At 45.0% G+C, this 20722-nt stretch overlaps 1 pseudogene; it reads left to right on the top strand.

Annotated features, from left to right (window-relative positions):
* The window catches only part of LOC136628742 (zinc finger protein 850-like), a 101282-nt pseudogene that overhangs the window by 2198 nt on the left and 78362 nt on the right, over window positions 1-20722 (top strand).

The raw sequence follows: 20722 nt of genomic DNA on the forward strand, positions 1-20722 counted from the left end.
TAGGTCTTTATGTGTTTCTCTTCATCTTCTAGCTGTGGTGGAGTTGTACTAGGTGAGACTTGCTTGGTCTCACCTGTGGGTAATTTGGAAGGACTATTTAACCTGGGCTGGCTCTTAGCTCGTTACTGTTTATTTTCAGTCTTCCTCTGACTGTGGTAGATGTCAGAGCTTGGTACTGAATCTCCTGTTTGTCTGATGTTTAACAAAGCTAAGTACTACAATTGCTATTTAATATCTTGTTTTCTGTGGTTTTCTCCTATCCCACGTAGGGTCTGCTAGTGGCCAAGATACGTAGTCATGTTTGCCCTTGTTAGGGCGGGTTTTCTGCCTATTGTAAAAGGTTCCCTGCGTAAAATGTTTATAGGGACAGTGTTTTCCTGGTTCTGTTTTCTTTGTTTATGACCGTTTTGTGAGTACTTGCGGTCTGTTTGTTGACTACCCGTGAACCTTTCAGGTTTCAGATCCAGCGTGTCCGGTTTGGACGTAACATGTACTCTTCCCATGCTGCTTTCAGTGACTATAACAGAGGCCCGGAGCATTGACTCCATATCAGGCTCCTCGGTGGCACTAACTCTGATTAGGGCTCTCCACTACTCTTGGCTCACAGCTGGGACATCAGGTCAGCTCTGGTCAAGTGGGGAGGGATACAATGTATTTGGAAAGTCTTCAGACCCTTTAAATTTTTTTTACATTTTGCTATGTTGTGGCCTTGTACAAGATTTTCTCCCATCATTCTGCACGGAGTACCCCTGAATGAGTAAGTTGGCTCCCTCATTTGGCAGTTTTGCCTGTCTGCATGTTGAGGTGGTTCACGTTTGCCCTCGTTAGTAAGTACAATGCCGTTTTAAGTGAATGTTTCTTTCTATCCTAGGACCAATGTCCACAGGAATCCACAAATCAAGCACGCCCATAGGGAAGCATGGGCGTCCGCAAATTAATTAAAGCATGCAGATTTGTTTTGCGGACTTTTTGGTACAGAAAACAAATTGCAGCACGCTCTATTTTTGTGCGGTTCCACATCGACGACTTCCATTGAAGTCAATGGAAGCCGTCGATCCGCAGAACACCCACAGGAACACTGACACTGTGGATGTGCCACGGATCCTGTAGGAAAGCAAAAAGAAAAACTGTACTGCGCATGTCTGATGGTGAGCCGTGAGGACCATGCACAGGACAGCAAACCTGGAAGTGGAGAGGTCCGTGCAGACTCCGCTGCCGGTAAAATACAGGTACGCCGGGGTCACTGGCCTAGGGCAGGGCTGGATTCCGTGCGGGATTCGCCACACAGAATCTGGCCCGCCCATGGACATGAGGCCTTAAACTCCTGGCTTCTTTTTTCTCAAATGGTCATGTGATCTCAATTCTGAACAACTCAGATCTACTTGGGGTTATATGTTCAGTTTCTAGTCATTTTTTCAGTTTTGTGATGTTTTGGCATGGACCCTACTACAGAAACCGCTTAGAGCGGGATACAGGTAGTCTAATCACAGTTAGTGATGATGATCACACAGGTATAATAGAGGAGATCACAGTTCACGGGCAGTGAAATCATGATGTTGTTCTGGGACACTACACGACTGCTGTGCGTCCAGCAGGACAGGGGGTCCAGAGCCAAATGGCCTGACCCTTGCCCCATTTGTGGAACCTCCATCCACTGAACCACTGGCCGACCATAAAAATGTTAGTACATGCTGTGTCACACTGATGTTGGCTGGAGTGCTCAGGGCACCGTCTGACTCCTCCCTTTCCTGCCTTTAGTGTACAGTGTGCAGGAGACTGGAGGAGGAGTCAGATGGTGCCCTGAGTGTTCCGGCTGGTGTCAACCGTGACAGAGTATGTGATCGCATTTTACTGTCCTCCGGTAATTCGGAGAATAAAGGTTTAGCAGGTGGGGTACAGGTACTGAGTGGGAGCCACAGTGGTGGGTACCATTCAAAATTTTGCTATGGGGCCCCATGAGTTTTATGTACACTCCTGTTAGAAGGTGATTTATTTCTCTCAAGCATTGCCAGGCTTTCCAGGTGGTCAACAACAATGGATTAAATGTTACCTTTTCAGATGGAGAAGGGTATGGTTGGTGGAGTAAGTTTGAGAGTGAAATATCCAGGAAGATGGTCTGGTCAATACTATAGTCAGAATATGGAGGAGTTTTCTATCCAATCTCCTATTAATCAAGTGACTTTAGCCAAATTAATTTTCCAGGACATTTACAGGAAATTAAGTCTCCCTGGTGTTTGGGACTACTGAACAATATGAAAAGCAATATTTGACTCCCCCCCCCCCCGATCCATATGAATGAGTGTAATAGGAAATTCATTTTTAATCATTTTGGTGAGATTGGTTCTCTCAGTGTTTGACAGCAGGAGATTTCTGCAAATGGGAAGGGAAGTTTCTAGATTGTTTATACATTGTATAGTTCAAAAATCTGATCCAGCACTATACCTCAATACAGGTGTCCTATATTGAAATAATAGCACACATGAATAGGAAAGCGTGGATAAGCTAAACAATGGTATGGTGCATTGGCCCTTGTGTGCCCCAGAATATGGATTTCAATTTTGTGTTGTGGCCCTCCGTAAGAGAAAGACAGTAAAATCCAATTGCAAATTTGAAGAGTAGCATGTTATAAGCGGAAATCCACTTGTCATGGCTCTCTAAGTGCTGTGGGACCGCTGCTATGATGTAAGTTCTGGTAGTATGGCCTATGCCAAAGCATCCCTGAAGTGGCCTCCTTCTGCCATGGCATTGGCATTTCATCCAGTAAGTCATCTTCAGTTGTCGTCAGGAGATTCAGGTACTGATCTATGTTGGGCCTCCTTCCAGTGTGCTTTGGCATAAGCCATGTTACCAGAACGTGCGTTTCCTTACTTCAGTCATAGTAGCGGTCCCACAGTATGTAAATGGATTTCTGCTTATCAGACGCTACTCTTCAATTTTGCAATTGGGTTTTACTCTCTCTCTCTTAGGCCGCCTGCAGACGGGCGGGATTCCCCGCAGAATTTCCGCTTGTACACTCCTGCATAGGATTGCATTACAATACGCAATCCTATGCAGACGGCTGCGGTTTGTCCGCGCGAAATCACGCACAGAAAACAAACCGCGGCATGCTCCGCACAGAAACGTCACTCCCCGGCCGCCGGCTCTGCTCTGCGCATGCGCCGGCGTCCGGCACATGAAAAAGCCGGAGCTGCGGGAGTGGGTGAGTTCCGCGCTGCTCTCTGCAGGCGCTCGGGTCGGGTCCCGGTGCGAGAATTCTCGCAGCCAGATCCGACCCGGCCATCTGCAGGCGGCCTTACAGGGAGTACAACACAAAATTGAAATCCATGCTCTGGGGCCTGTGTGCCAAACGATCATGTAGTGTGAAGAGGGGCACATTGAACTGGATTATATTTTTCTCCAGCAGATTTCAGGGTATTCTGTAGCTTCCTAATTGTATAGTATGGCATGTGCATGCCTTTTGAAAGAAACCAATCTGACACAAGTTATCAGTCTTGAATCTCAACGAGCTCTCTGGAGTTACAATCCCAGAGCCCTAATTTATTAAAACACATAGTACCTGCCCTTTATGGGTGTTTAACAGATTACATCAGTAACATATATATATTCTCATTCGTTAGGCCATATAGAATTCTCCCTGCCCCTCCCCACACCTCTCAAGTCCAGTGTATGAGCCAGTCTTTTTCCTCCAAGCATGCTGTCAGTTAAAAGTAGTTCCTTTGTTCCAGAAGTTGAAGGGGGGGAAGGGGGGAGGGGGAAACGCCCAAAATGCATACAAGTAATACAGTATAGGAATGTGACTTTAACTCTTAGAGGCTGGAGAAGAGCTTCACATTAGGCTAAAGTTATAAAACACACATCTTTCACCATGCCATTGTCCAGCAATTACCATAATGAAATTATGCAGCCATTAGCCTCTACAGAGTAAAATCACTACAGCTGGGTAACACATCTAGTTTATTACAAATCAATAGACATTTTACGCTAACTAATCATCATGTCTACAACAACATAGGCACATGTTTTTCAGGACTCTTTGGTGAGTTATATTAGTAAGAATATATGTGTGATAATGTTAGGGTGCTATTTGGTGGTTCGTGTGATATTGCAGTCACTGTTCCTTTCCTAGGAGGGGTTATGATTGTCCGAGGGAGGCTGGGTGGGATATTTTTTTCAGGAAGAGGAGCTGTAGCGCAGGAATTCCAGAGGAAGTGAGTGTTTATGTGGCTGACGACGCCTCGTATCGGGGCTCATAAGTTTGTGCATTATTGCATGGTTACTGACTGGTAAAGAGTGGTTAACAGCTCGTACTACCTGACATCTCATGAGAACTGTTTCTGCAACATTTGCTTTCCTGCCACGCTCCTCTTCACTGTTGGAGCTTCATTCGCAGCCTTTTTGACCTTGTGCTACGTGGACATCTTGAACCTGCGACTGGTGGTGAGTGTGCTGCTCCCATCAAAGGCAGAGAGCAATATAAGGACTAATTCTGAACAGTTCACTGTGTATCCCGGAATAGTGCCAAGGGACGGTTCAACCTGGGGCACAGGATGTAGAGACTTGATTAACATCAGTTTAGCAACATTTACATATTTAATGACTCTAGCCATTCAGAAGAATTGAATAAAGCCTTGTTAAATAAAGACTTATGATGCAACAACAGCAACCACTGTGTGTGACGTTTTATGCCTGTGATCAGGCACACCACAGAAGGCAGGCACCGCCTCTCCTGAGCAGATCCTAGTAGTGGAGCCCACTCCATGGGAAGGGGATACAGAACTTTGTTCCATTTCTAACCTGGATCTCCATAAGAAACTGGAGGGGAGCCCGAATGTCATCTCTGGGCACACACCTTTACATAGTGCATCCATGTCTTCCTATTCAAGTATGCTGTTATTATTTCAATATAGGACACCAGTTTTGAGATCTAGAGCTGGATCAGGAATTTCGACTACACCCTGTACATTGGTATTTCTGAAAGACATCTGGGGATTTATTCACCCAAGTATTATATGGTATTAGATTGCAACTAGATGGCATGTGACTATGGGGGTCTACCTGGACCTTTAAGTAGGAGGGCTTGAGTTTTATTTAGATTCACAATCAGAGTGCCCAGTTCTCTACCTTGTCCAGCACCTCAAGGTGGGTTTGTTTAGGATTTCTAAGAACCAGAAGGATGATGTTTATAAAGACCACCACCCTAATCTGAGTTATGCAATAGGAGCGCTGAGAAAGAAGGGGTAGTTTGAACATGTAACACCAAGTGGTCTATTGTAATATTGGCAAGAAGTGGGGAAAGAGAGAAATCTTTCCTGGTCCCTCTGAAAATACCAATAAGCATTTTTTTTCTCCTTTGACGGATTTCATGGTGGAGGCCAGGCTATATTTAAATTGTATGAAATTGTGAAATGTGTTCCAAAGTTCTAAGCCAACAGAGTTGTGAAGAAATGCACAGGAAGTAATTCTGTTAATAGTAGTGAGTAGAGATGAGCGAGTATACTCGCTAAGGCACATTACTCGAGCGAGTAGTGCCTTAGCCGAGTCTCTCCCCGCTCGTCTCTAAAGATTTGGGGGCTGGCACGGGTGACAGGTGAGTTGCGGGGGGGAGAGAGGGAGAGACAGATCTCCCCTCCGTTCCTCCCCGCTCTCCCCCGCCACTCCCCGCCGGCCCCCGAATCTTTAGAGACGAGCGGGGAGATACTCGGCTAAGCCAATACTCGCTCGAGTAATGTGCCTTACCGAGTATACTCGCTCATCTCTAGTAGTGAGTAGTATTCCTTAGGGAAGCCACCTGGGCCTAGGCTTGTATTATTACTGGATTGTTAGATGGTGGCTTTGACTGTTTTTGGCAATATGTTGCTTTGCAAGATCAGTACCACCACTGTTCTTAGTTGGTTAACAACTGAATTTTGCTACATGACATTAATTTGTATAAAATTGTTATAAAATATTCATTTTATTTTTAAGATTATGGCACTTAAAAATAATCAGTTTTATTCTTGGCAGATGATGGTACCGGGAGCTCAGAGAAACGCCTGATATCTACAGACTGTAAATCAGATAACTGTGGTATCACACAAGATACATATGAAGAACCTGCCATTATCCCAGATAACTCCTCAACCCATCACAGCAAAGATCCATCATCTGATCCTCTTATACAGGTCCCATCTTCTGATTCATCCCAGACTGATAAGCTAAATAAAGGTCAGAGAAGGGATGAACATCTAAGATCTCACACAAGAGAGAAGCCGTATTCATGTCCGGATTGTGGGAAGTGTTGCTCCAAGAAATCAGAACTTATTGCACATCAGAGAATTCATACAGGGGAGAAGCCATTTTCCTGTTCAGAATGTGGAAAATGTTTTACTACTAAATCAACTCTTGTTCTACATCAAAGAACTCACACAGGAGAGAAGCCATTTTCATGTTCAGAATGTGAGAAATATTTTACTTCAAAATCACATCTTGCTCAACATCAGAGAGTTCACACAGGAGAGAAGCCATTTTCATGTTCAGAATGTGGAAGATGTTTTACTTCAAAATCAACCCTTGTTCTACATCAAAGAGGCCACACAGGGGAGAAGCCATTTTCATGTTCAGAATGCAGGAAATGTTTCAGTGCAAAATCACATCTGCTAAGACATCAGAGCATTCACACAGGGGAGAAGCCCTTTGCATGTTCAGAATGTGGGAAATGTTTTCCTGTGAAATCGGATCTTGCTCAACATCAAAGAACTCATGCAGTAGAGAAGCCATTTTCATGTCCAGATTGTGGGAAAGGTTGTTTTAAGAAATCAGAACTACTTATACATCAGCGAATGCACACAGGGGAGAATCTGTTTTCATGTTCAGAATGTGGGAAACGCTGTTTTAAAAAATCAGAACTTAAAATACATCAGAGAATTCACACAGGAGAGAAGCCATTTTCATGTTCAGAATGTGGGAAATGTTTTAATATGAAATCAAATCTTGTAAGACATCAGAGAACTCACACAAGGGAGAAGCCATCTTCATGTTAAGAATGTGGGGATTTTTCTTGCGCACAATCTCACATGTGGAAGTCGCCATTTTCTCTCTTTCCACCTTTTTTGTTAATGACAAATAGCATAGAAAAAATACCCATTATTTAAAAAAAAAATCAAGCACCTAGAAGGAGTTGTCAGAGTGGGATGAAACTTTATTTGTGTGATTGTAATTTTGATATGAGTAAGTGACTACAATATTAGAGGAAAAGGATGAATTATTGCGAAAAAATGACCCCTTCAATGGAGGCTTTTGTACTCTATTGCAGTGTTCCCCAACTCCAGTCCTCGGGGACCGCCAACAGGTCATGTTTTCAGGATTTCCTCAGTATTGCACAGGTGATGTAATTATGGTCAGTGCCTCAGACATTGCCACAGATGTTCTTATCATAGGATATCCTGAAAACATGACCTGTTGGTGGTCCCTGAGGACTGGAGTTGGGGACCCCTGCGCTATTGGGATGCTTCTAGCTTGGATGCAAGTTGTGATACGGCACTCCAGAGAGGAGGTAATGCATGTGGCTCTAAAGGCTAATTTAGACACAACGATTTTCCCTCAAAAATTGCTCAAAGCCATCTTTCGAGCGATAATCATTGTCTAACTGCGCTGACATTGTGCAGTTTTCATTAACCGTCGCTGATCTTTCAGCGTGCTGAGTGATAAGTTATCAGGAAATTCACAGTGGGATACAACTGATACTATTGTTTCAGCTGTATCCCGCCACCGAAGACTACGTTTGAGCGATCGCCTTGTGCTGTAAAATGCACGCAATGATTATCGCTCAAAAATCGCTCAAAAGATTTTTTGAGCGATAATCGTTGTGTCTAAACCAGGCTTTAATGTTGTAGATGATGAAAGTTGAGTTGACGGCATGGCATTTCATAAGTCCTATGAACTGTAATGGAGAGAGCTGTATGCATATACAATGTCTCTGACCCATATAATCATTTCTGGAGTACCAAGTGGATGAAGGGACTTTATTCTACTAATGTATAGGGGACCCAGACATAACTACACAGTGCACCCTTAGTACTTGGTCATTCGTTTTGCCCTGCTATGTGCCACTCCTCTTCACCCTGATATGGAAGCTACATGTGGGAAGCCACGCATTAATATTTCTGTGTCCAGATAATTGGTGCTGTACAGAATGGCATTGAGAGCCAAATGGTGTGCACTCCTGTTCTAGATTATGCAAACCTGTAGGCTTTTGAAGTTTGCATCTCAGATGGTCCCAGACATGTTCCATTGGCAATAAATCTGGTGGCCGAGCAGGCCACGAAGTGTGGCAGTGTTGTAGAGGCATTCCAATGACTCACTTGCTGTTTGTGACCAAGTATTATCTTGATGGAAAATGTCTCTTTGAAACCCTGCAGAAAATTCTAGCGCAGATCTACAATAGCTGATGCAGAATTATTTTTCTGGTATACAGGCTGATAAAACTTGATGAATTCTTTTCGAGGCTTGCATCTCTTAATAAATTTGGTGTGTAAGGGGGGCTAATGCAAAGGCATTAGCAAATATTTATTCACTCATGCAAACGTTTATTTGCCCAAACAAATGTTTATTCTCATAAGTGAACATATTGACTTTATAAGTTTTTATGTTTTTGTAGCTGTGCCATTACAAGGGAGTACAGGACAGCCAGCCAGAATAGCAAGCAGCAAGTGAACTGACGTTGGAGCTGCTGCAGATGGGAAATGAGACAGTGACCGTCTCCTCACAATGGGGAGTGGCCAGGCAGTAGCTTTATGTGACTTGGAAGTGAGAGGGACGTGAGCTGCATGTGTGACCAGATCCCTCTGCTGGGGAAACGGTTAGGACTGCTGTAACATTAAGTCCTACAGGCGTTTGGTCCAAGTGACCGCATTACGAGCAACGAAAAAGGTCTTGAGGACCGAAGGACAGGCCTGGTTGTGGTGACCCACGCAAGCAAGCACATGTGTTACGTGTGCTGCTGAGATATGTTGTACTACTGTGCTTCCAGCAGCACAGCACTCTCAGGGTTAATGATTGAGCTGGCTGGGTGTGGTTCTTCCTACTAGCCAATCTCCTGGGTCTATGCTCACATATAAACCCAGCTCCTGGTCAGTCTGAAGCTGGTCTTGTACTGTTTGGATGTATCTGTGAATGTGTTCTGTTCTGGTGTGTGGCTCCTAGGATCAGCTAGGGCCCAGATCTGAAGACCGCTGGGCTGCCCTTATTGGGGCAATGTCCCCGCTTAGGTAGGGCCTTGCCACCCTCCCGTGTAGCAGAGGGTCAGTTTGCCAGAAACTAGTGTGCGTACCCAGTCCTCCCCTTGGTCGCGATCGTGTGGACCCCGTGCTTAGTTTTCCCACACAATCATAACAACATGATGGAAAGTTGCAAAGGTGGTGGGTCAGGCTATCAGAGGACTATGGACACTGCTGCAAAACCAGGATGTAATGGGGCTTGGGCTCTGTTTGGTGCTCACTCCTTAAGTCTCTGAGGTTTACGTAGGCCTGAGATAGGGGTAACAGATATACAGTTTTTTTTCTGATGGGTGGTAATATGTGTATAATGCTGATGATGTGAGGGTGTAAATCACATCTACAATACTGAGAGAAATGGGATTTAGTTGAAGATAGACTTGTGATAAAGTAGTGTTGTGATATGAGACGTTCACATTTTTGCGCATCTCGGTAGGAGAGATGCCACCCCTACAGGGTGAAAAGGTCTAAGCTACGTGTGATGAGGCTGATTACTGCTCATGGGCATTGAAGCTACCAGGCGAGTTGTTATGGCCCGGATAGACTAATGTAACAAACAAATTTATTTTTGATCAGCTGGTTCTGCTATGTTATGGTACCAGTATGATGTTTGAATGAAAAGGCGAATGCCATTCTCTGTTCAGCAGCATTTATGTATCACATACCCTCCAATGGCGTGAACCCCCCCCCCCCCCTTCCATTAATGTTAAGTAAAGTTTGCCTTGCAAAAATGTGTGCCGCCTCCATTTTGTCACTGACATGCCATATTACCACCACCACCCTCCTTAGCCGGTGCATCTTACTCTAGCACAATACTTATTATATTATTTATACATTAAGACATTAGAAATGTGGTTCGAAGATGACGCACTTAGAATTTATTATCAATCATTTATTATCATTAGTTATTAAAGCTCAACAAGTGCAGTGACGTCTCTTTAGAGGCAGGACTTCTCTCAGGCAGATTGAAGCTTTTTCTCATAAGACCTCAGTAAATGGCCTTGTAAACCAGCCTTGTATTCCTGTGATAGAAATAATCATAGTATCTGACAATGTGCTAAGGGAAGACAGAGAAATACCCTTTGAGGAACGGTTGAAGGATCGGGGAATGTTTAGCTTGCAAAAAAGAAGGCTGACAGGAGACTTAATAGCTGTCTACAAATATCTGAAGGGTTGTCACACTGCAGAGGGATCAGCCCTATTTTCATCTGCACAAGGAAAGACTAGAAGCAATGGGATGAAACTGAAAGGGAGGAGACACAAATTAGATATTAGACAGTGAGGGGGATCAATGAGTGGAACAGGTTACCACGGGAGGTGGTGAGTTCTCCTTCAATGGAAGTGTTCAAACAAAGGCTGGACAAATATCTGTCTGGGATGATTTAGTGACTCCTGCACTGAGCAGGGGGTTGGACCCGATGACTCTGGAGGTCCCTTCCAACTGTACGATTCTATGAGAAGAAGCGCAAGTTACAAGACAAAAAATGGAGAATAGAAAATATTATGGCTTCTCTCACAAATCCCCCCTTTTGCGACTGTTTCCTCATATTAGCTCCCACAGTTAGTATGATTTCCCTTTTTTCATCCCAGAAACCTGAGCTAACCACTAAGCAACATGTTGCCTTACCTAACTTCTAGAAAGATGGGTAGTAGAGCCCTGTGTGTAATGTATACAGGGTAGAGCTGTGTGTGTGTAATGTATACAGGGTAGAGCCGTGTGTGTAATGTATACAGGGTAGAGCCGTGTGTATAATGTAGACGGGTTAGTAGAGCCGTGTGTGTAATGTAGACGGGTTAGTGGAGCCGTGTGTGTAATGTAGACGGGTTAGTGGAGCCGTGTGTGTAATGTAGACGGGTTAGTGGAGCCGTGTGTGTAATGTAGACGGGTTAGTGGAGCCGTGTGTGTAATGTAGACGGGTTAGTGGAGCCGTGTGTGTAATGTAGACGGGTTAGTGGAGCCGTGTGTGTAATGTAGACGGGTTAGTGGAGCCGTGTGTGTAATGTAGACGGGTTAGTGGAGCCGTGTGTGTAATGTAGACGGGTTAGTGGAGCCGTGTGTGTAATGTAGACGGGTTAGTGGAGCCGTGTGTGTAATGTAGACGGGTTAGTGGAGCCGTGTGTGTAATGTAGACGGGTTAGTGGAGCCGTGTGTGTAATGTAGACGGGTTAGTGGAGCCGTGTGTGTAATGTAGACGGGTTAGTGGAGCCGTGTGTGTAATGTAGACGGGTTAGTGGAGCCGTGTGTGTAATGTAGACGGGGTAGTGGAGCCGTGTGTGTATTGTATACGGGGTAGTGGAGCCGTGTGTGTAATGTATACGGGGTAGTGGAGCCGTGTGTGTAATGTATACGGGGTAGGGGAGCCGTGTGTGTAATGTATACGGGGTAGGGGAGCCGTGTGTGTGTAATGTATACGGGGTAGGGGAGCCGTGTGTGTGTAATGTATACGGGGTAGGGGAGCCGTGTGTGTGTAATGTATACGGGGTAGTGGAGCCGTGTGTGTGTAATGTATACGGGGTAGTGGAGCCGTGTGTGTGTAATGTATACAGGGTAGTGGAGCCGTGTGTGTGTAATGTATACGGGGTAGTGGAGCCGTGTGTGTGTAATGTATACGGGGTAGTGGAGCCGTGTGTGTGTAATGTATACGGGGTAGTGGAGCCGTGTGTGTAATGTATACGGGGTAGGGGAGCCGTGTGTGTAATGTATACGGGGTAGGGGAGCCGTGTGTGTAATGTATACGGGGTAGGGGAGCCGTGTGTGTAATGTATACGGGGTAGGGGAGCCGTGTGTGTGTAATGTATACGGGGTAGGGGAGCCGTGTGTGTGTAATGTATACGGGGTAGGGGAGCCGTGTGTGTGTAATGTATACGGGGTAGGGGAGCCGTGTGTGTGTAATGTATACGGGGTAGGGCAGCCGTGTGTGTGTAATGTATACGGGGTAGTGGAGCCGTGTGTGTAGTGTATAGGGGGTAGTGGAGCCGTGTGTGTAGTGCATACGAGGTAGTGGAGCCGTGTGTGTAATGTATAGGGGGTAGGAGAGCCGTGTGTGTAATGTATACGGGTTAGAGCAGTGTGTGTAATGTATACGGGGTAGTAGAGCCGTGTGTGTAATGTATACGGGGTAGTAGAGCCGTGTGTGTAATGTATACGGGGTAGGAGAGCCGTGTGTGTAATGTATACGGGGTAGGAGAGCCGTGTGTGTAATGTATACGGGGTAGGAGAGCCGTGTGTGTAATGTATACGGGGTAGTGGAGCCGTGTGTGTAATGTATACGGGGTAGGAGAGCCGTGTGTGTAATGTATACGGGGTAGGAGAGCCGTGTGTGTAATGTATACGGGGTAGTAGAGCCGTGTGTGTAATGTATACGAAGTAGTAGAGCCGAGTGTTTAATGTATACGGGGTAGGAGAGCCATGTGTGTAATGTATACGGGGTAGGAGAGCCGTGTGTGTAATGTATACGGGGTAGTAGAGCCGTGTGTGTAATGTATACGGGGTAGTAGAGCTGTGTGTAATGTATACGGGGTAGTAGAGCCGTGTGTGTAATGTATACGGGGTAGGAGAGCCGTGTGTGTAATGTATACGGGGTAGGAGAGCCGTGTGTGTAATGTATACGGGGTAGGAGAGCCGTGTGTGTATGTATACGGGGTAGGAGAGCCGTGTGTGTAATGTATACGGGGTAGTAGAGCTGTGTGTGTAATGTATATGGTGGAAAGATCTCTGTGAAACTCCTCCCAGCCTGCAGCCTAGCCCCTCCCACACATGTGACTGATCACATGATGGTGACATCACCACAGGTCCTGTATACAAACGGCTGGGGTCTGGCCCTGCAGGTGGAGGTATGTATGTGCCCCCCTCATATTTGGGCTATTGGGAATGAGATTATTAACCTCTTAGCTACTTTCTGACCTCTATTCGTGGCCGATAAGACGTCCCGGCTGTGAGGTGACTGATAGCAGCGGCTTTCCTCCTCTTGTGTCCTAGACGAGTAGCTGCGATGTGTGCCTCAGTGGTCAGGCGCCATCTAGTGGAGGATAGTGGCAAGCTGATGTGTCGGTATAATCCTGTTGTTTTTAATGGAGAGACCTTGCATGGCAGCGGTGGCACCTAGCATGTGGTACGATGATGCCACCGGCCCCATTGAAAGCAAAGGGCAATGTGATATGAGGGCACACCCAAAGATAGAGCGTTCCCTGGTTTGTTTCCCACATCACATCGTGTCTGACTCTATCCAAAAGAATAAGCTTTACTTTTGTGCGAGATTTGTGCATCTTGCGCAATTTTTTTTGGCCGTGAGACAACAGACTAAGGCTAGTTTCACACAGGCGATCACGATTTTACCAAGAGAGAATCACGTTTCTGTTGCCATGATCTTTAAGCATCAGCGATGCTTTTTTTTTCTTTTTTTGAGAATCCTCTCGCATCGCTTCCACACACGAAAAAAACACAAATGTCAACGGACTTTCTAATCGTAAAATCTCCATAGGGAAACATGGGGCTTGACTACTGCAACTCGCTACTCATGGGCCTCCCCCGCACTAGACTCGCTCCGCTCCAATCCATACTAAACGCAGCAGCTAGACTCATTTTTCTATCCAGTCGTTATTCAGACGCCTCTGCATTATGCCAGTCGCTGCATTGGCTGCCCATCCACTGCAGAACTAAATTTAAACTCCTCTACCTCACTCACAAAGCACTGCATGGCGCTGCGCCACCATACATCGCCTCCCTCCTGTCAGTACACCACCCAGCCCGCTCACTACGATCCGCTAACACACTCAGACTAAACACCCCTGTAATACGAACCTCACATGCTCGCCTACAGGACTTCACCAGAGCAGCACCCATCCTCTGGAATGCTCTACCCCAAGGCATCCGGACAATTCCCGATGCACGAAATTTCAGACGTGCCTTAAAAACGCACCTCTTCAGGGAAGCATACCAAATCTCCTGACCTAGTCCCTCGCCCCTCCCTATGGTGCCCCACCCTGTTTGTCTTCTGATAAATGATCTGTACATGACATTTCCTATTGCCTGTGTTCCCCACCCCCTGCACCTCCTGTACCACCCTCAACCCATTTGTGTCTAACCCAATGTATCTCACATTGTAATTGTTTTCCCCCCTTGTTTGTATACTAACTATCGCATCAGGTGAAAAACGTGCAATTTTTTTTTCCTTCCCCCTTCACATATGTGAGGAATTTTTGTGTTAAAAAAACCACCATGTAAATTCAAGAAGTAGCGATCCTCCGACGCGGCAGAAAGCTGTGCTGGAAGACTAGCAAGTGTTTCCCATTGTTTTCAATTAGAAACCTCGCATCGCACTCGCGTCTACCTCGCACGCCATGCAATGTTTATGCTGACCCCATTGAAAACAATGGGCGAGGCGTTCTGAGGGAACACTTAACCCTTTGCAATCCAATTTTGATTCAAGGTTTCCTAGGGGGCTGTCCCTTTCTGCCATTATACAATGGCGCCATCTACTGCTTAGAGCTAGTACTGTGGTATGTGACATGCTGGAGAGGCCCCCGACAACAGAGCTGCCAGTAATCTACAGTAAGAATACCATGCTGGATGTCTTCAGACATCAGAGCTGTAGAGCCTTCAATCAGAATGTCTTCAGACATCAGACAGTGGATTGGAAAGGGTTAAACATGGGGCATGCTGCAATTTCTTTTCTCGCACCACGATGCGGGAAAACAGAAAAAAAAATGCTCATCTTCATGACTCCATTCAAAAGAATGGGGTTTGTATTCATGTGAGATTTGTGTGTCTAACAAGTGTATCCCTGCAAGGAGCAAGACTGTAAGAAAGTCCAACAATATGGAGGCTTCAGCAATAATAATGAAGTCTAGCGTAGTGGGGAATAATTGTTCCTCTTTTGTAGATTATTGTATCAGAGCATACAGGTGGCAGCTTACATCACCTCACAAAGTATAAAGATTGGGAATTACAGTACATCATTAGGTAAGAGGGTACACTTTACATGTTACCAGGAACATCACTGGGAAGTCGACTCATCGGGGAAACCAAACAGTACTAAGACAGAGTATCTTCTCCAGTAGACCGACTGATATGACACCTCCTCATCCCATCACCAAAGGTTCCCCTCACTTCTAGGGGCTCAACAGATATGACACCTCGTCATCCCGTCACCAAAGGTTCTCCTCACTTCTAGGGGTTCCACAGCTATGACAGCTCCTCATCCCATAACCAAAGGTTCTCCTCACTTCTAGGGGTTGCACAGATATGACAGCTCCCCATCCCATCACCAAAGGTTCCCTCACTTCTAGGGGTTCCACAGATATGACAGCTCCTCATCCCATAACCAAAGGTTTCCTCACTTCTAGGGGGTTGCACAGATATGACACCTCTTCATCTTGTCACCAAAGGTTCCCCTCACTTCTAGGGTTTCCACAGATATGACATTTCCTCATCCCATCACCAAAGGTTCACCTCACTTCTAGGGGTGGCACAGATATGACACCTCGTCATCCCGTCACCAAAGGTTCTCCTCACTTCTAGGGGTTCCACAGATATGACAGCTACTCATCCTATAACCAAAGGTTCCCTCACTTCCAGGGGTTGCACAGATATGACAGCTCCTCATACCATCACCAAAGGTTCTTCTCACTTCTAGGGGTTCTACAGATGTGACACCTCCTCATCCTGTCACCAAAGGTTCCCCTCACTTCTAGGGTTTCCACAGATATGACACCTCTTTATCTTGTCACCAAAGGTTCCCCTCACTTCTAGGGGTTCCACAGATATGACATCTCCTCATTCCATCACCAAAGGTTCCCCTCACTTCTAGGGGTTCCACAGATATGACACCTCCTCATACCATCACCAAAGATACCCCTCACGTCTAGGGGTTCCACAGATATGACACCCCCCTCATCCTGTCATTAAAGGTTCCCCTCACTTCTAGGGGTTCCACAGATATGACACCTCCTTATCCCGTCACCAAAGGTTGCCCTCACTTCTAGGGGTTCCACAGATATGACACCCCTCATCCTGTCACCAAAGATACCCCTCACTTCTAGGGGTTCCACAGATATGACACCACCTCATCCTGTCACCAAAGGTTCCCTCACTTTTAGGAGTTCAACAGGCATAACACCTCCTCATCCCGTCACCAAAGGTTCCCATTTGACTTGAGAAATGTGAACATTTTATACTATTCAAATATAGATGACTTCATGAATTCTAAAGTCTCATACACAGGGACTTATCCTATCATAAGTAGGGAATAAACATATGTCTCTCTATCCAAGACAAGAAAAATTTAGGAACGGCGCTGCAAATACCAAATAAACAAGCAGAGATTCATCTGGTGATATTTTTGAGAGGGAGACCGCTCACCTTAAGATCTATAGCCAAGTAAACTTGACCATAGATTAATACTGCGCAATCTTGATGCAGCAAGTGTCCCAGATGTCCTTATATCCACAGAAGTGGAGAGCAAGCAACCCGAACCACAGAGAGCATGTGTAGCAATTCAGGAGAAACGGATATAGGTTAAAAAGCAAAGGATGGCTTATGCTCATTGGGTCATCTAGAATAGTGCACATGTAATATGTGAAAGATGTTGAGGAAGGTGACACTTCTCTCCATGACGTCCCCCTACAGCGTATTGGACTCAGAAGGATAGCAGGAATGCAGCAACGGGTTTCAGCCCTCCAACAGGCCTGTGATACAATTAAAGGCTAACAAAAATACATGATGTTAATGCGAGCTTCCGAACCAATGTGGGGTTCTTCTTCAGGCTTAAATGAAATAGATCCAAAGAGGCATGCATATTTATATACACATACTTACGACACAGACATGGATGTGAATAATTTGCACTTAAAAGAATACTACAACAGAAATACAAACCTCTTTTAATGGTCACTGATAAGGGAGTGATGGCTTTATGGTCTCTGAATTACTGTTGGGGGGTTCACCAGGCCAGCAGTGTTATCTGTGCAATGTGATGCAACAGAGAGGAAGGCTCCATAGGGAAGCATGGGCTACAAAGCCTCACAAGTCGCGGACACATCGAGAAACCTACAAGGTTTTTGACTCGCAATGTTGCATATTACAAAACATCGCAAATGTGAAGTAACCCATAGTAAAGCATGGGCTTCACATACATGCGATTTGTAATGCTGTCGCAACGCAAGAGGGTCATGTGGCTTTGTTGCCCATGTGAAGGGGGCCTGAGGGGTTAATACTGCATGCTTTGAGTATAATCAAATGTGAGCAGGAACCTTGCGAGTATTATGAGGCTTCACTATGAGTCTCTATCTGTTCCAACTTCCACAGAGACTCTGAGGCATAAATCTTCTGAATTCTGATACTAGAAAGATGCAATCTTGATGCAACTGCCAAAATGGTTACACTTGTCATTGCAGCTATGAGCCTACTGAAGGCTCCAAGAGCTGTCATGTATTGTTTCACTTTTTAAGGCGAGCCTGTGGCATAGCTTAACAGAATGGCTGCAGAAATACTACATTCTGCAATACTGAAACATTGCAGTATATCGTATAAGTGATGAAACGATTGCAAGTTCAAGTCCCCTCCCCTCCCCCCCCCCCCCAAAAAAAATGAGCAAACGTGAATGGAAAAAGTGGAATTAAAATAAATAAATATTAAGTGTTCAAAAAAAATCACTTTTCACATATTTATAATAAAAGGATTAAAAGAAAAAATTTGGTACTGCTGCATTGGTACAAGTATGATCTATTTTAAAAATGCATTACTTATGACACATGGTGAATGCTGACAGCAAAAATCAGTCCAGGAGAGCCAGATTTGTGCTTATTTTGGTCACCCTATTGCTGATAAAACATTTAATAATTTAAAAAAAAATATTTTTCCATTGCATTTTTTTAAAATGGTATTTTGTCCTTTTTTTACATTTTCACATTTTTCCATTTCATTATAGGATCCTTTGTTGATATCTTCTATATAAGGGAATTTACCTGACTAACCCATCAAGGATGGAGGAGGATAGGAACCAGATGGCAGAGAGTGTATTAAATCTCACCCTAGAGATAATCTTCCAGCTTACTGGAGAGGTGAGAGATTCTGATGATGTCACATTACATCATTCCTATCTATGGTAATAACAGATGATGTCACTGGAGAGGTGATGGACTCTGGAAATGTCTGCAGTGATATTTATTACTGTCTCCCCATATACAGGATTACACAGTAGTGAAGAAGACCTCTAGTGATGGCTGTCGGACCCCTGTGTGTGATGAATGGGAAAGACCCCTGAGCCCAATCACGGGGCCCCCACCTCACCCCCTGATACATGAGGACATCAATGTACAGAAGATTCTAGAAATCGTCAACAAGATGATTGAGCTGCTGACTGGAGAGGTGACGCTGCAGGGAATGCTGGGACATTATACAGTAACAGCACTGGAGGCTTCTGGGTAATGACTGTATATTGTGTTGTCAGGTTCCTATAAGGTGTCAGGATGTCGCTGTCTATTTCTCCATGGAGGAGTGGGAGTATTTAGAAGGACACAAGGATCTGTACAAGGAGGCCATGATGGAGACCCGCCAGCCACTCCCATCACCAGGTAATAGACAGGACTAAATACACGGGGACTTTATTATCTGTATGTAAAGAATGACTTCAGTGTCTGTCTGTGTTTCCTCCAGTTCCATCCAGTAAAAGAAGCCCACCAGAGAGATGTCTCCGTCCTCTTCTTCCACAGGACCATCAGGTAGATGGAGATGTCCCTCTGATCTGTAGAAGGCTGTGAAGCTCTTGTCTTCAGTCTTATTAGATGTCTTCTCCTTGTGTGATGAGGCCGGTGGAGATGGCAGGATTACTGCTGACCAGAGACATTACATGTTGTCTGGATCTTCTCCCGGTTTTCTGGCGGTGGAGACTGCTGGTGGAAATAAGGAGCCAACAGGTTGGATTTATATCTATCTGCTCCTTTATGTCCCCCGAGACAAACAGCGGATGTGTCTGGTAGATGCTAATCTCCTCCACTGAGACAACGTGTATATACGTGTGCATGTGGTTTTTGAGGTTGAGCCATTATCTATCTGTCCAGCTTCTAGGACTGCAGCTATATGGCTCAGATATCTACTCCTGTTAGGTCATTTTCAGTTGTCATGATTAGTGTTGCTGATCTTTATCAACCAGGTTCTAAACGTGTCCCGATTTTTGTAAAATAGTTCAAACCGATTTTTGGTGAAAATTGTGGGAAAATCGAATTTCACATGACCTAGCCATATGTAGCATACCATCACAGGAAGATTCAGGCTTGGTGAAAGAAACGAAGCCAGTGATCGCCTGGTACAGTTCTACAAAGAAAATCGGCTCAGGATAACAAACACATGGTTTATGAAACTCAAACACTGACTGTACACATGGACATCTCCCAATAACCTCCATTGAAATCAGACTGATTACATCCTGTGTGTTCATCATTGGCAAAGTTCAGTCATTGCAATTAAAACGTTTCCTGGCCGACTGCTGGACTGATCATGAACTCCTTGTAGCTTAGTTCAAGATTAAATTCTGTAGCATTAAGAAAGGCTTTCCATTGAGAAAATTTGACACCTCTAAAATCCCCCAATCATACGCTATTGAGGTAGTAAACAGATTTGAACTGCTTGACACATCGGAAAAGCAGCCAGACGAACTATGAAATGATATACAGTCCACAGTTATGGAAACAGCCAGTAAGCATTACACCTAACAAGCAGGAAAAACAACACTGCTGGTTGTCCGGGCAAACCCTCTGAATAGCCAATTAAATAAGGAGTAGCAAAGGCGGCCGGCAACAAAGATGAAGTTCTGAAACTAAATGCCGATTTTCAGTGAGCAGTAAGGAAAGACGAGGAAATGGACAGGAATGAGCATTGCAAACAATTCGAATTAGATGCCATGAAAGGCTATATCTTAGGCCTAGTCTCTCCGGTCAATATGGCCCAAAAACCTTTCATAGAATCACAGAATGGTAGACTTGGAAGGGATCTCCAGGGTCATCTGGTCCAACTTCCTGCTCAAGGCAGGATTCACTAAATCATCCCAGACAAATATTTATCCAGCCTTTGTTTGAACACTTCTATTGAAGAAGAACTCCTCGCCTTCTGTGGTAACCTGATCTGTGGCACGCAATGGCATAATCAAAGCCAAAAATAGGAAGGAACTGAATGACCAACAGGGTATCAAGGATAGGTGTAGGGAATACACAGAGGAACTATATGCTTGCAATCACATACCTGGACCATTGCATGATGTGGAGCCTGTGAGTCATCCATTATGGAGTCAGAAGTGGTTATGCCAATGAAACAACTAGCCAAAAATAAAGTGCCAAGCATAGATAACATACTGGCAGAGCTATTGCTGCCAATACCAGTGAATCCCCTTCACAACACTGTGCCAGGCAGTATGGAAATCCCTATTATGGCCACAGGACTGGAAAAGATCTGTCTTCAACCCTATACCAAAGAAAGC

This window comes from Eleutherodactylus coqui, chromosome 5 (assembly GCF_035609145.1).
Source record: "Eleutherodactylus coqui strain aEleCoq1 chromosome 5, aEleCoq1.hap1, whole genome shotgun sequence".
In the NCBI taxonomy this organism is placed as follows: domain Eukaryota; kingdom Metazoa; phylum Chordata; class Amphibia; order Anura; family Eleutherodactylidae; genus Eleutherodactylus; species Eleutherodactylus coqui.